This window comes from Triticum urartu, chromosome 7A, assembly GCF_056163025.1.
Source record: "Triticum urartu cultivar PI428250 chromosome 7A, HENAU_Tu73, whole genome shotgun sequence".
Taxonomy (NCBI): domain Eukaryota; kingdom Viridiplantae; phylum Streptophyta; class Magnoliopsida; order Poales; family Poaceae; genus Triticum; species Triticum urartu.
In genome coordinates this window covers 32293823-32307029 of record NC_141879.1, presented here as the reverse complement: position 1 = coordinate 32307029, position 13207 = coordinate 32293823, and positions in this window count along the sequence as shown.

Sequence of the window (13207 nt, the reverse complement as noted above, 5' to 3'; positions counted from 1 at the left end):
CACCATTCTATTCCACCTATAGTGCTATGTCCATGGCTCACGCTCATGTATTGCATGAAGATTGAAAAAGTTTGAGAACATCAAAAGTATGAAACAATTGCTTGGCTTGTCATCGGGGTTGTGCATGATTTAAATATTTTGTGTGGGGAAGATAGAGCATAGCCAGACTATATGATTTTGTAGGGACAACTTTCTTTAGCTATGTCATTTTGAAAAGATATAATTGTTTTGTTAGTATGCTTGAAGTATTATTATTTTTATGTCAATATGAACTTTTGTCTTGAATCTTATGGATCTGAATATTAATGCCACAATTAAGAAAAATTACATTGAAATCATGCCACTAGCATTCCACATAAAAAATTATCTTTTTTTTATCATTTACCTACTCGAGGACGAGCAGGAATTAAGCTTGGGGATGCTTGATACATCTCCAACGTCTCTATAATTTTTGATTGCTCCATGCTATATTATCTACTATTTTAGGAATATTGGGCTTTATTATCCACTTTTATATTATTTTTGGGACTAACCTATTAACCGGAGGCCCAACCCAGATTTGCTGTTTTATGCCTATTTCAGTGTTTTGAAGAAAAGGAATATCAGACGGAGTCGAAACGGAACGAAATCAACTGGAGAAGTTATTTTTGGAAGGAAACACACCTGATGGACTTGGACCTCACATCAGAAGATACGGGAGCTGCCCACGAGGGTGGGGGCACGCCCCCCTGCCTCGTGGCCCCCCTTCGGTCCACCGACGTACCTCCTGCACCCATATATACCTACGTAACCTAAAACTTCCAGAACAGACAATAGATCGGGAGTTCCGCCGCCAGAAGCCTCCGTAGCCACCAAAAACCAATCTAGACCCGTTCCGGCACCCTGCCGGAGGGGGAATCCTTCTCCGGTGGCCATCTTGATCATCCCGGTGCTCTCCATGACGAGGAGGGAGTAGTTCTCCCTCGGGGCTGAGGGTATGTACCAGTAGCTATGTGTTTGATCTCTCTCTCTCTCGTGTTCTTCATTTGGCACGATCTTGATGTATCACGAGCTTTGCTATTATAGTTGGATCTTATGTTTCTCCTCCCCCTCTACTCTCTTGTAATGAATTGAGTTTCCCCTTTGAAGTTATCTTATCGGATTGAGTCTTTAAAGATTTGAGAACACTTGATGTATGTCTTGCCGTGCGTATCTGTGGTGACAATGGGATACCACGTGATTCACTTGATGTATGTTTTGGTGATCAACTTGCGGGTTCCACCCATGAACCTATGCATAGGGGTTGGCACACCTTTTCGTCGTGATTCTCCGGTAGGAACTTTGGGGCACTCTTTGAGGTCCTTTGTGTTGGTTGAATAGATGAATCTGAGATTGTGTGATGCATATCGTATAATCATACCCACGGATACTTGAGGTGACATTGGAGTATCTAGGTGACATTAGGGTTTTGGTTGATTTGTGTCTTAAGGTGTTATTCTAGTACGAACTATAGGGCTGTTTGTGACACCTATAGGAATAGCCCAACGGATTGATTGGAAAGAATAACTTTGAGGTGGTTTCATACCCTACCATAATCTCTTTGTTCGTTCTCCGCTATTAGTGACTTTGGAGTGACTCTTTTTTGCATGTTGTGGGATAGTTATGTGATCCAATTATGTTATTATTGTTGAGGGAACTTACACTAGCGAAAGTATGAACCCTAGGCCTTATTTCCTATCACTGCAATACCGTTTACGCTCACTTTTATCACTTGCTACCTTGCTGTTTTTATTATTTCAGATTACAAATATATTTATCTACTATCCATATACCACTTGTTTCACCATCTCTTCGCCGAACTAGTGCACCTATACAATTTACCATTGTATTGGGTGTGTTGGGGACACAAGAGACTCTTTGTTATTTGGTTGCAGGGTTGCTTGAGAGAGACCATCTTCATCCTACGCCTCCTACGGATCGATAAACCTTAGGTCATCCACTTGAGGGAAATTTGCTACTGTCCTACAAACATGTGCACTTGCAGGCCCAACAACGTCTACAAGAAGAAGGTTATGTAGTGGACATCAAGTACCTCCCGCAACCTTCTTTTCAAATGTCCAAAAACGGCCTCTGTAACAGATATCAAGCAAACCGCAGATGTCCATGGCCTCCCGAAAAGCCTGCATTTGAGCGTTGCTACGTCTCCAAACTCCTTCGTGTTCTTCCAAGCGTAGAACTTCATTAAAATCCCCGATACAGCGCCATGGCAGGTCACTTAATGTGCTAATGTTTTTCAAAACATCCCAAGTTTGATGTCTCAGGTGGGTCTGAGCTTCGCCATATACACATGTCATGCGCCACTTTTCCTTGCCTGGCTCCTCCACAGAAACATCTAAATGATACACGGAGTAGCCCAAAACTTCAATCTTTATTTCTTTATTCCAGAAGAAAGCAATACCTCCACTTCTACCCTGGCTATCAACTGCGTAAGCACAATTAAAGCCTAAAGTTCCTGCTAATGCTTCTACCCTAACATGATCTATTTGAGTTTCGATGATACACATGAGGGTAGGGGTAAAATTCTTCGCTAGATCACGAATTTCATGAATTGTCGCGACATTACCCGCTCCACGACAGTTCCAAACTAGGGCACTCATTGTCCCCGGCGGCGCCCGTCGAAGGAGCCCGCCAACGGGTTTTTTGTAGGAACAACACCATCTTTTCCTTCCGACACCTTGTTGCGCTTCGGGTCCCTCTTCGGGGAGGTCTAAAAGGAGCAAAGCTATGCGGTATGATCGCCAGCTTGTTAGCATCTGAAGTTGTCGCCCCTCCTTCCATGCCTCCGTCGGTCCCCTTAGCTGCATTCTCTGTCGCTATCGACCTCTTCCTGTTGTTCTCTTCCATAGCTGTATCCTCATGTTCTTCCTCTGCCTCATCATCCTTCTCTGTGGAGTCATTAGCATCATACTCATTGTTCCTCTCATAAGTCCTCGCGCGACCACCAGACCGGCCACCGCGGCGTCCACCCCTGCGACCTCTTCCTTCTCTAGGACCCTTCCCAGATCGCATGTACCAATTAGCTCTCAGATCTTTAAACACCAGCACCGAGGGAGGGTGTATGCCGTTGCGATGTTCCTTGAACAAGTGTCCCATCATTCCACAGACGGCGCACCAGTCCGGCAACCTCTCGTACTTAACTCTATAGATTTGGCGTTTGCCATCTCTGATCATCGACACTGCATTCTTCAGAGGTTTGTCAACCTTGATTTGAACCCAGACACGGTAAAAATTTCCCGTGAAATCCTGTGATGGCTGCTCAACATGCAAAACCTCTCCCACCTTTGATGCAAGTGGACCGACTAGATGCGCATAAAGGTCCAGCACATCATGTATCTGAGCCCAGATGTCAACATAGTCCAGCTTGGTCAGGGACGGCTTGGTGACTCCATCATATGGCACTAAGATCACTGCATCACCTCTGAAATTCCAAGGTCCATCTTGCATGACCCTCACCCAATCCCCTAAGCATGAAAATTGCATAGTATACAAATTATCCTCTAATGGTCTGAACTTTGATTCTTGTGCGATGTCCCAAGCGGCTCTCATGTTGCGATAGAACCACGTCCTACTGTAGGTTTTGTTGGTATTTACCCTCGCTAGGGCAACCCATCTCACCGCCTCCTTTGGCGCATCCTTCTCATCAAACACAATGTCATCCAGGTCCTCGTCGCGCAACCCCAACTCCTTCATCAATGCTTCAACATCACTAACCGCAGATGACCCCGAGGCCCTGGTCGAATCCATGGAGAGCACTAACCCAAAAAGATAGATCGGGCATTTGGTGGAAAACCCTAGCACCCCGTCGAAGCCAGGAAGTCGGACCAGGAGCGGGCAGCGATCCCAATGATCGCCCCTTGATCGCTCCAAGGTCGAGTCCTGGTTAGATCGGCGGGAGGGAAGCAAACTTCTCGACGGCGCCGTAGATCGCCTCCGGGAGGATAGAAAACCCTAGCTAGAGGGAAAAGAATTTTCCCCATATAGCCACATGTGCACGCAATGGCGAATTTAGGGAAAAGATAGAGCACTAAATCCTCCTCCCCTCCCCTCTCGACCGCGACCGCGCCGCCCCCGTGGGCGGCCGACCACCCCTCCCCTCCTTCCCCGCGATCCCTCCCCCTCTCTCCTCCTCCTCCCTGCCGCAGTTGCCGGGCCCGCCACGGGCCTGGCCCGGGCGACGTTGGCGGCGGCGGCCCCCGGACCTTACCCGTCTAGGGTTTCTCCGGCGTGGGATGGAGCACTCCGGGCGGTGTCTTCAGGCGGCGGCGGTCCTGTGCGGCGGTGGCGCCGTTGGCGGCGGGGCTGCGCAGGCTGGCGGCACCCGCCCGAGCCAGATCTAGGCCCTTCGGGCCCCATCTGGGCCTGGGCGGGCCGGCGACAGGCGTGGTGTTGGCGTGGCCATCAGGAAGCGGTGGCGAGCGGCGATGATCGGCGGGGGCTGGTGGCGTCGACGCCAGCCTACTGCAGCATGGCCGGCGGGCTTAGCGGGCCTATTTCGGGCCTGGCCGGGCCAGGGGTGGCCTGGTATGCCCCGCTGCTGTGTCCGGACGGCTACCGCGATGGTGCCGGAGGCGCGAGCCTCCCGCACGACGGCGGTGGAGGTGGTTCCCTCCCGCTCGGCCTAGGTGTTGCTGCTCCCGTCGCTTAGATCTTCTCTCTGGTCTTCTTGGTCTCGTGGTGGTTGTGGGAGTCCTGGATTAGGGGGTCTCCGGACAGCCGGACTATATCCATTGGCCGGACTGTTGGACTATGAAGATACAAGATTGAAGACTTCGTCCCGTGTCCGGATGGGACTCTACTTGGCGTGGAAGGCAAGCTAGGCAGTACGGATATGTATATCTCCTCCTTTGTAACCGACCTTGTGTAACCCTAGCCCCCTCTGGTGTCTATATAAACCGGAGGGTTTAGTCTATAGGACAACATACAATCATACCATAGGCTAGCTTTTAGGGTTTAGCCTCTCTGATCTCGTGGTAGATCTACTCTTGTACTACCCATATCATCAAGAGGGCCCGAACCTGGGTAAAACATTGTGTCCCCTGCCTCCTGTTACCATCCGCCTTAGACGCACAGTTCGGGACCCCCTACCCGAGATCCGCCGGTTTTGACACCGACATTGGTGCTTTCATTGAGAGTTCCTCTATGTCGTCGCCATTAGGCTTGATGGCTCCTGCTATCATCGATAGCGATGCATTCCAGGGTGAGACTTTTCTCCCCGGACAGATCTTCGTGTTCGGCGGCTTTGCACTGCGGGCCAATTCGCTTGGCCATCTGGAGCAGATTGAAAGTTACGCCCCTGGCCACCAGGTCAGGTTTGGAAGCTTAAACTACACGGCCGACATCCGTGGAGACTTGATCTTCGACGGATTCGAGCCTCTGCCTTGTGCATCATGCGGTCACGATGAGCACGATTTAGCTCTACCATTGGACAGTGTTCAGGAGATCCCATAGGCAGCCGCTTCGACCCTCAATTCGGAGCCAGTTGCGCCGTCCATGGACGGGTGGATGGACCCCTCCACGGAGGCGTCATCCTCAGCGGCGATCGAGCCGAACATCGACCTTAACTTGCCCGAGAGCCGTGTTGCTAAACTGCCGAATTCTTCTCTGGCCATGGACTCCGAACCACCTGCGCCCGGTCCTATCAAATCTGATTGGGCGCCGATCATGGAGTTTACCTCCGCGGATATCTTTCAGCACTCGCCCTTCAGCGACATACTAAACTCATTAAGGTTTCTCTCCTTGTCAGGAGAGTCCTGGCCGAACTACGTCCGGCAGGACTGGGATGCGGACGATGAAGAAATTCGCGGCCCACCCACCACCCACTTAGTAGCCACTGTCGATGACTTAACCGACATGCTCGACTTCAACTCTGAAGACATCAACGGTATGGACGACGATGCGGGAGATGAAGAGGAACCACTGCCCACAGGGCACTGGACAGCCACCTCATCATACGATATATACATGGTGGATACACCCAAAGAAGGCAATGGCAACGAGACAGCGGAGGATGACCCCTCCAAGAAGCAACCCAAGCGCCGACGTCAGCGGCGCCGCTCTAAGTCCCGCCAAAGCAAAAGTGGTGATACCGGCACAGGAGGTAATAACACTCCGGATAGTGCCGAGGACAACAACAACCCCCTCCAGCAAGATTTAGAGCAGGAGGATGGAGGAGCTAGCCCTCCCGAGAGAGCGGCAGACGGAGAGGCGGAGGATGATAATTACATGCCCCCCTCCGAAGACAAGGCAAGCCTCGGCGATGACGAATTCGCCATGCTAGAGGATCCCGTCGAACAAGAGCGCTTCAAGCGCCGGCTTATGGCCATGGCAAATAGCCTTAAGAAAAAGCAGCAACAGCTTCAAGCTGATCAAGATCTGCTAGCTGATAGATGGACTGAAGTCCTCGCGGCCGAGGAATATAAACTCGAGCGTCCCTCCAAGAGTTACCCAAAATGCAGGATGCTACCTCGACTGGAGGAAGAAGCATATGATGCGGCTGATCGGCCACCTCGTGGCCGTGATAGAGAGGCATTCCAGCCAAAAGCTCAGCCCGCACCCCGATGCCATTCAAATAAAAAAGCATGGGGAAACACGCCAGACCTGCGAGACGTATTGGAGGACAAAGCAAAACATGCAAGATCGATCTACGGATCACGAGGGCGCGCCACTATGCGAGACGATAAACGTCACGCCGGATACAGTAAAAGTAAATCCGGCCGGGCCAAACACAGCGGGCAAGACCCATTTGAGCTGCATCGCGATATAGCCCAATACAGAGGCGCCGCACACCCCTTATGCTTCACAGACGAAGTAATGGATCATCAAATCCCAGAAGGTTTCAAACCTGTAAATATTGAATCATACGACGGCACAACAGATCCTACGGTATGGATCGAGGATTTCCTCCTCCACATCCACATGGCCCGCGGTGATGACTTACACGCCATCAAATACCTCCCACTAAAGCTCAAAGGACCAGCGCGGCATTATCTTAACAGCTTGCCAGCAGAGTCCATCAGCTATTGGGAAGATCTGGAGGCCGCATTCCTCGACAACTTTCAGGGAACTTATGTGCGACCACCAGATGCCGATGACTTGGGCCACATAATTCAGCAGCCAGAAGAATCGGCCAGGCAATTCTGGACTCGGTTCCTAACAAAGAAAAATCAAATCGTCGACTGTCCGGATGCAGAGGCCCTAGCGGCTTTCAAACATAACATCTGTGATGAGTGGCTAGCCCGGCACCTTGGTCAGGAAAAGCCGAAATCTATGGCAGCCCTCACGACACTCATGACCTGCTTTTGCGCGGGAGAAGATAGCTGGCTGGCTCGCAGTAACAATATGTCAAAGAACCATGGTACCTCGGATACCAAGGACGGCAATAGCAGGTCCCGTCGCAACAAACATAAGCGCCACATTAACAGCGATAATACTGAGGATACGACAGTCAATGCCGGATTCAAAGGCTCTAAACCCGGTCAGCGGAAAAAGCCATTTAAACAAAGTATGCCGGGCCCGTCTAGTTTGGACCGCATACTCGATCACTCGTGTCAAATACACGGCACCCCAGACAAGCCAGCCAATCACACCAACAGGGATTGTTGGGTGTTCAAGCAGGCCGACAAGTTAATTGCCGAAAACAAGGATAAGGGGTCACATAGCGATGACGAGGAGGAGCCCCGATAGCCACACACCGGAGGACAGAAGAGGTTTCCCCCACAAGTGCGGACGGTGAACATGATATACGCAACCCACATCCCCAAGAGGGAGCGGAAGCGTGTGCTCAGGGACGTATATGCATTGGAGCCAGTCACCCCAAAGTTCAACCCATGGTCCTCCTATCCGATCACTTTCGATCGCAGGGACCACCCCACTAGTATCCGTCATGGCGGATTCGCCGCACTGGTTCTAGACCCAATCATTGACGGATTTCAACTCACTCGAGTCCTTATGGATGGCGGCAGCAGCCTGAACCTGCTTTATCAGGACACAGTGCGCAAAATGGGTATCGATCCCTCAAGGATCAAACCCACAAAAACGACCTTTAAAGGCGTCATTCCAGGTGTAGAGGCCCATTGCACAGGCTCAATTACACTGGAAGTGGTCTTCGGATCCCCGGATAACTTCTGAAGCGAAGAAGTAATCTTCGACATAGTCCCGTTCCGCAGTGGTTATCATGCACTGCTCGGGAGAACCGCATTTGCGAGATTCAATGCGGTACCGCATTATGCATACCTCAAGCTCAAGATGCCAGGACCTCGTGGGGTTATTACAGTCAATGGAAACACAGAGCGCTCTCTCCGAATGGAGGAGCACACTGCGGCACTCGCAGCAGAAGCGCAAAGCAGCCTCTCAAGGCAATCCACCAGTTCGGCGTTTCAAGACCCGGACACCTTCAAGCGCGCTCGGAGCAATCGGCAACTAGAACGCCTGGCGCGATCTGATCTCACGTAGCAATGCGTCCCCTACCCCAGTCCAGCCAAGCGGTGAAACTCGTGCCACGCGTACATAATTACGCATTAAAAATACCATCGGCACAGGCGGGGAGGGAGGCACAACTGTGGTACGCCCCAAGACGCGGCTTAAACCGCACTAGGGGCTTCTCACTTAGTTATTTTTCTCTTTTTCAGGACATTAATCTCCGGAAACCATGTTCGGCAGCACTATTGCCGAGCACATATGCAACAACCAAGGAGGCAGAAAGCTACGTCACACCACGGAATTCCCAGGTGGATTACAGTAACGAGCGAAATGTTTGATTTAATACTATTCCTCAGCTTGCCCTTGGAAGGGACATAGTCCTACTCTTTGCTTATCGCACTATCTGTATCATTCTGCTTTAACGCACCTTTTTGAATAAACAATGCATAACATTACGACAATTATTCAATTCATGTTATATATATGTGTGTTCATTAATGACGCCTTGCAACCGTACACTTTGGTACGGCCAATACACCAGGGGCTTACGTACCCCACAATATGGTGCGAAAAGTCCGAACACTTTCACAAGTGCGGCACCCCAAACTTATAGCATTATATGCATCAGCTCCGAATCATGTCTTTGGTCAAACGTTGGGTTTGCCCGGCTCCTATGTTTTGGTACCTTACATTCCTCTCTATCGGCTAAGGTAGCGCTAGGAGAACTACTGTGATTGTGCCCCGGTTCTGCTGGGCTGAGCACCTCAGTAGAGAAAGCTAAAACTGACTGTCATGATAAGGCGAGAGACTGGTCGCTGTTCGGCGAGGTTTTCGAGTCCCTAAAGACTTATGCCGCTTAGAGCGAGGGGCCGGCCCTGTCTGGCTTAAAGGCGTGTACCGCGTCCCGAATTCTGCCTTTCGAATACTAGGGGCTTCACAAAAATTTAAAATTATAGAATTCTATGGCTAAGTGAGAGTGATAAAGCATTATTAGTCCGGTTGCCTTGTTCGTTGTGCTGAGCGCCTCCCTCGAAGGACCCAAAAATGGGAACAAGAGTGCTCAGGTTGATCCCGAACACCCCAACACTCGTGGCACGGGGGCAGAAGCCGAGGACTGGCCATCTCTCAAATTGATAAACAACCAAACAGAAGGTAATATTTTAAGTTCAAATAAGCGTTGCATAGCGCATATGAACAAGTTTTCATACATACAGGATCACACGAGCAAGTTTCACTCAAATATTACATCTTTCGTGCACTCGTCTGCTATGAGACGGGCACCCTCCAGAACACCCTCGTAGTACATCTCGGGGTGGCGATGCTCCTTGCCCTCCGGTGGCCCTTCCTTAATCAGCTTCACGGCGTCTAGCTTGACCCATTGCAACTTCACCCGGGCGAAAGCCCGACGTGCACCTTCAATGCAGACAGATCGCTTGACGTCCTCCAGCCGCGGGCAGGCATCCACAAGCCGCCTCACCAGGCCGAAGTTGCTGTTCGGAAGGGCGTCGCCAGGCCATAGCCGGACTATAAAGCCCTTCATGGCCTGTTCGGCCGCCTTGTGCAGGTCGACCAGCTGCTTTAGCTGGTCGCTCACAGACACTGGGTGTTCGGTCCCAGTATACTGGGCCCAGAACAACTTCTCCGTTGAGCTTCCATCCTCGGCCCAGTAAAACTTCGAGGCATCCGACACGCTACGGGGAAAATCTGCGAATGCTCCTGGAGAGCTCCGAATTCGGGTAAGTAATCGGTAATTTACTTTTACATGCTTGCTTTGCATATAGAATGCCTTACCTGCCGCTATCTTCTTCATTGCGTCGATCTCCTGGAGGGCCTTTTGGGCTTCGGCCTTGGCACTCTTCGCGCTCTCAAGGGCCGCGGCAAGTTCAGACTCCCGCGTCCTCGAGTCAAGCTCCAACGCCTCGTGCTTCGTCACGAGTGCCTGGAGCTCTTGCCGCACCTCGCCCACCCGAGCCTCTTGCTTTTCTCACTCGGTGCGCTCCTTGGCCGCTTTATCTTCGGCCTCGGACAACGCTTGCTTTAGGGTCGCCACTTCGGTCGTGGCCCCTGGCAAATTCATGCATTTTGCAATAGCATTCTTTTTGTACATATCCATAGACTAGGTACTACGTACCTTTGTTCTCCTCGAGCTGTCTCTTGGCAAGGCCGAGCTCGTCCTGGGACCCTTTAAGGTCCTGCTTCAGTACAGCGACCTCCGCAGTCAGTGCGGCGGACGCCAGCAGCGAAGCCTGCATATGCATATTGACATACTTATATTAGACTCCTGCGACATTGTTTGATCCTCTATTCGGCTTTTCTTTGTGAACACCGAACAGAGCATCAGGGGCTACTGTCTATGCGGTAATATTTTTCCTATACTTTAAACACTTACCTCAAAGCCTGTTAGAAGGCTGGCACAGACTTCATTCAATCTGCTCTTAGCAGACTGAACCTTCTGGATCACCGCACTCATAATAGTGCGGTGCTCCTCGTCGATGGAAGCGCTGCGAAGCACTTCCAGCAGATTGTCCGGTGCCTCTTGATGGACAGAGGTCACCGGCGCAGGCGTCTTGCCCCTCTTAGAAGGAGGCCGCCTGCCCGAGTCCGGAACCACTAGAGGTTCTGGCGCGGTGTTCGGCTGAGGGCCGAACTCGGAGCCCTCAGGGGCTTTGTCCCCTCTGTTCCCGGAATCTGGGAGGCCGCTTTGAGGCGCCTCCGGGACCGTCTCCCCTCGACCCGGTGCCTCATGAGACAACACCTCGGCGTCGTCCGCAGGATGAGGGGAGGTGGCGGTCGAAACTGGATCGCTATCCATATCTGACGAGCCCAGGGAGCCGTCCGATGATACATCGATACGGCCTCGAGGTGGCCTGCATAATCATATTTCGGCGTTAGGTGAAGTAGTGCGGCAAAGGAATGCTATGAGTTACTCTGGTATCCGAACACTTACGACTTCCCCAGGGGCTTGGCCCTGGGCAACCACTCGTCTTCGCCATCGGCGGCGGTGGTAGAGCTGTCCGGAAGGAGAGTTCTCCCCTTCTTGGATCCTTCGGCCTCCCCAGTTGGGGCGGCCTTCCTCTTCTTGTCTCCCCTGTCTGGAGGGGGAGCATCATCTTCTGCCTCCTCGTCTTCAGGGGGAGGATTGCACCGTAGAGTCCTCGGACGGTGAGTCCGATGACGCCTGGCGCCGGGAACTCTTTCGGGTTCCCTTGGCCTTCTTGGTCTTCTCCGGCACCGTATAAGGAGCCGGAGTCAGCATCTTCGTCAGAAGAGCGTCTGCTGGGCCTTTGGGCAAAGGAGCCGGACAGTCGATCTTTCCGGCCGTCTCCTGCCAGTCCTATGAAAGGTATGGGAGTTTAGATCCCGCATGGAGTCAAGCTATGAAAAACAAGTATCCTGTAAAAGGTAAAGCAGCTTACCGCGTTGGCTTGGCGCTTCGCGCTGAATCCTCGATCCTCCGTAGTGGGAGGGGGCACCTCGGCGCTCTTGAACAGCACCCTCCATGCATCTTCGTGAGTTGTGCCGAAGAGCCTGTTCAGAGTTCGGTGCTACGCCGGGTCGAACTCCCACAAGTTGAAGGCCCGTTGTTGGCACGGGAGGATCCGGTGGTTGAGCATGACCTGGACTACGTTGACGAGTTTGAATACATGTTTGGAGTCCGGTCAGCTCTCCCGAACTACCCCAGGACAGGCCCTTCTCTTGCCAGGAGGTGAGCCGTGTGGGGAAGCCAGATCGGAACTCGGGGGCCGCTACCCATGTAGGGTCACGCGGCTCGGTGATGTAGAACCACCCCGACTGCCACCCCTTTATGGTCTCCACGAAGGAGCCCTCGAGCCATGTGACGTTGGGCATCTTGCCCACCATGGCGTCTCCGCACTCCGCCTGGCGGCCGCTCACTACCTTCGGCTTGACATTAAAAGTCTTCAGCCATAAGCCGAAGTGGGGCTTTATGCGGAGGAAAGCCTCGCACACGACGATAAACGCCGAGATGTTGAGGATGAAGTTCGGGGCCAGATCGTGGAAATCCAGGCCGTAGTAGAATATGAGCCCCCGGACAAATGGGTGGAGAGGAAATCCCAGTCCGTGGAGGAAATGGGTAAGGAACACTACCCTCTCATGGGGCCTCGGGGTGGGGATGAGCTGCCCCTCTTCTGGGAGCCGGTGCGCGATGTCGTCGGGCAGGTATCCGGCTCTTCTCAGCTTCTTGATGTGTCCCTCCGTGACGGAGGAGACCATCCACCTGCCTCCCACTCCGGACATGGTTGGAGAAGGTCGAGGTGGGAAATGTGAACTTGGGCGCTGGAGCTCGAGTGTGCGAAAACGGATGAGCAAAGGAGGAAGAAGGCATGGATGAAAAGGTAAATCCTTATCCCTTTATATGGGCGGACGAAACTACGCGTCCCCACTAGCCTGGTAAAACTCGCTTATCCCCCAAGCACCGTAATCGATGGCGCGGTTGGGTTACCCACACCCGTATTGATGAGAATCCCGTGATAAGGGGACACGATCTCTGCTTTGGCAAGACGTGTCAAAAAACTGCCTCACGTTATGTGCGTGGCTAGTTAAAGGAAACGGTTCGAATAATCACCGGGCCGTGACATAATGTCGTGTTGCCAGAACAAGTCAGCAAATTGGATTTGTGGAAATATTATTCTCTCTATGGTGGTATGTGGAACTTATTTTGCAGGGTCGGACACTATCCTTGTATTCAAATTCTTCCGTGGTGTATTCAGAGGAGGAACCCGCCTTGCAA